The following is a 3,937-nucleotide window of genomic DNA, read 5'->3' on the forward strand; positions in this document are numbered from 1 at the left end:
TTGATGAGGTTTTCTGCAGAAATGTGTTTTTTCATATCTGTTTGTTTGTTTTTAAATTTCTGTGTTACTTGCCCTAGATTCCCATGCAGCATGGCTTACAACGACCCTGGATAATGGTTTTTTTTTTCACTCTACCAAAATGGTCAGTCTGGCACCTGGTAACCACATTCTCATCCCAGTACTTTCAGCTACCAATTACTTCACCAGTGACAAATGCTTAACATTATGTGACAGCCAAGCTCTTAGTTCTCTTGCATAAGCAAATGGTGACATCTTAAACTATAGTTTCACTCTTCCATTTCGCTGCTGGATAAAGTCTTATGTTGACAGCTGTCTTAATTCAGAAGTATCTATTGAGCTATACAGAAGTATATGATAGGTTTAAAAGCCAGTAATTTAATTTGCTTACTTCTAACTTATCGTACATCTGAGTCTTCAGAGCAGACCCCGAACCGATCTGAACCATTTACTATGTTTTTCATATATTACAGTGATTCTTGTTGGCCTCATGAGGCTGAATGCCATTTGCTGCCATAATAAAAAGGTAGCCTTTGCTCTAGGATCTTTAGTGCTTGCTAAAGTATTATCAGGAAAGTTAATATTTCTACTGGAGACCTGACTTACCCAGCCTCTTTCCTTCTTTATTTGACAAAATAAATAAAATTGTTTTGTTTTCCACATGTAAAATTTTCTGGCAAAACTGGGTTAGATTTTGAAAAAGAGTTTACTCAATCTACTTGTTTGTCAGCATGACAATTTGCAAAGGAGGGAGAACTTTCAACTTTTTGAAACTTGTTTTCATTAGTTGTTTTTTATAACATACTACACTATATTTTTTTTTGTGTGTGTACAATTAATTAGCTTGTCCTCCTTTGAAAGTGCTATTGCCTCTGTTTTGGGAAAGCTGATAGATGGATGTTTAGAGGTGTTAAGTAAATTTATTGGAGGAGGCTAAAGCATAAATTCTCATATGTTATAATCAAGATGGACAGTGTCCAATGTAGCCATCACAGTCTCTATCATAAATTGACCAAACATTACAAAATAATGTAAAATTCAGATTTTTTTATGTGCTGATGACATTGTACTGATCCTGTTCCCTGCTCCTTCTTACTGCCATCTGTTGAGGTAGGTTTTTGTTTGATGTTTATACCTGGCCCAAAAGAACTTGTCTAGAAGTGACCCCTTTGAGTCCTCTAGGGACAACTGGTTATTTGTTAAACAACCAACTGGGACTGCCAAGTTCCTTCCTTACAAACTGTGAAGTTAATTAGTCACCACAGCCAGAGAAAGACGGTGATGAGGCATATTTAATATGCGTGAGAAGAGTGGTTGTTGTAAGATATAGAGAGGTTGACTAGAATAATATTTTCACAAAGTTCACATTCTAATTCTTATATGGTACAAACATCATAGATACAGACAGCTCTGGTAATTTCCGTAGGTCTTCCTGCCTTTATGAGAGCATTGCCACAGTTCAGGTTGCACTACAGGGGCTAGAAGTAGCTGCCAAGGTGCTTTCAGACACAGAGCAGATGTGACCACTGGGAGGTCCTGATGAAGGATACTCTTGCTTTCACCCCAGGTAGCAGGTAATGAACTAGACCAGAACAGTATTTTCAGACATCAAATATCACCACAACTTCATATCTACTTTTTTTTTTTTTTTTCTTAAATGACTTTCTGTTGTGTTTGACAATTAAGCCTTTTGAAAGTAGAATTTTACTCCTTGGTTCAGTAACAAGTATCTCTAATATTTTAACATTACTTTATATATACATACATGTATAAATATATATAGAAGCGTATTTTATGAGTGTGTGCGTATATAATTACGTATTTCAGGAGGATTTACACATTTCAGTGGAATTGAAAATTCAGTGATCATTGACCAATAATGAAGGAAGACACAGCCCTTGCCACAAAACATTTGATGAGTGTTTTCAACTGACTTAAGAAATTGTTTTCTACAGTTAGTTTGCCTATATTCTTATCAAAACTGTGGGACTTTCCAATGTCAGGACATGTGGTGGGTGGATACTTCTCAGAAGAATAGAGGACTTATCAGTGTTTGCTTAGGATCTATTACATTCTCAGCCATAAAAGTAGTTATGCGGCCTATAGCACTCATAAATCTTCACCTTGTCAAGGCTACTGTCTCTTTCTTCATGCAAGTTTATGTTTAAAAAAATGAGCATATAAGTAATTAGGATCTCAAAACATCTAACTATTTTAATACTGGTTTTGAAAAGTTATGTCTTAATTCAGCTTGCAAAATTACCCAAATTATTTATCCACCACAAAAATCTCTCTTTACCCTTATAATGAAAGCATCTTGCTTGGGCACATACTCACCAGAGGGCACTGTTACACGTGCTCTTAGAGATAATTTACTTTTGGTGAACATAATGTTTTGTCTTGGAAGAAATAGTGTGTTGGTGTTAGATTTTGATGCACACTCACTGGGCCTGTTGCTAATAAGGTAATTTGAATTGTTTTAGTCTCTTTATCTAGATAAAGTAATTTTTTCCTATTGAGGAGTGGTCATTGCTACCAAAGATGACATGTCTATAGAGGGTCCATCTTTATGCATGCGAATTAACTACATAATATCAAACTCCATGTAATTTACAAAAGATGAGTCTAAAAACCCCTGAATCTTTAGATTTCCACTGAAACAGGAGCAGAAAAGACATTCATCTTGTTCCTGTGTACTTTTGTGGAAAAAAATGGATGGGTAATATCATGTTAAAACCAGTAATTCAGCTTTAAATAATTATTATGTTTGCTCTTTATTAATTAAAAGCATATACTTAGGCAGTAAGATTACACTAGAGATCTCTGTATCTACACAGTTACACAGATTTGTATTGCTGTTAGGTGAACAAAAATAGCTGAGAAAACTAAATAATGGAAAATTTATGCTTCGGGCTATATTTTATTGTGGTATTGGGCTAGTTTCACCAGATCTCTTAAGACAGATCTTATTCTAATGTCTTTTTTGCCTCATTATATTTTCCTGAGTTTTTATTTATGTTTTTCATAGCAAAAGTTGTTTCAAGTTCCCTAGTATCTGTTTAGGTTTTTGCATGTGTATTTTTACTTCAGGTTGGTTCAGTGCTTCCCAAACCACCTCAAACTGCATGAATTAAATAATATGCACTATATAAAAAAATGGATCTTCCCCCACAAATGAATGCAGACATGCTGTGTTTCTGTTGACTGTGTTCCAGCATCTGTTATTTGCGACCTGTGTTTTTTTGATCACAGAGTGATTTTTTTTTGTTTTAGGTGAGTCCATTATCACTGGTCTGTTTGGCGGCAGCTGCAGAGGGAGAGCTGCCGTCTAGAGCCCAAGGTGTCTGGGCTGTGTTTGGGGTGATCAACAGTGAGGTTGTTTCCTATGGTGGTATGAAAGCCATCTGCAGGGCAGCAGAAAGTGGGAAACCAGGACTCTTCTTGCTCTACCTTAAATGTTTTCTGTCTCACCTGTTCAGCTTTTCTGCATTAGGTTCTTGCACATAATACTGGTAAATCAGGAGTTTCATGCTGATTCCGAGTAGGAAGGTATCTGAAGATAACTGTTATTTCAACTATCATGTTACAGAATTATTCATATTTACTAATATATCTCGCTAGGTTTTTGTTGTTACATCACCCTGCACTCCTGTATCATAGGACCAGAATGTCATGGAAAATGGTAAATGCCATGTAATTTTTTTATATTTTTTTTTCCCTAAAAACGTCTGCATCTATGGAAATACAGAGTGAGCTTGATGAAAAATAAACTGAACAATTTTAAATGTCTAATAGAAAGCATTTTTTGCTGTGGGAATACACACAGCAGTAAGCTTGCAGTTTTTTCAAGGAGTCACTAGGTATAGGCGAAAGATATGTTATTGACATGGGTGTGCCTCAGTGGGCCTCATGGTGTTGT

This window comes from Lathamus discolor, chromosome 2, assembly GCF_037157495.1.
Source record: "Lathamus discolor isolate bLatDis1 chromosome 2, bLatDis1.hap1, whole genome shotgun sequence".
Taxonomy (NCBI): domain Eukaryota; kingdom Metazoa; phylum Chordata; class Aves; order Psittaciformes; family Psittacidae; genus Lathamus; species Lathamus discolor.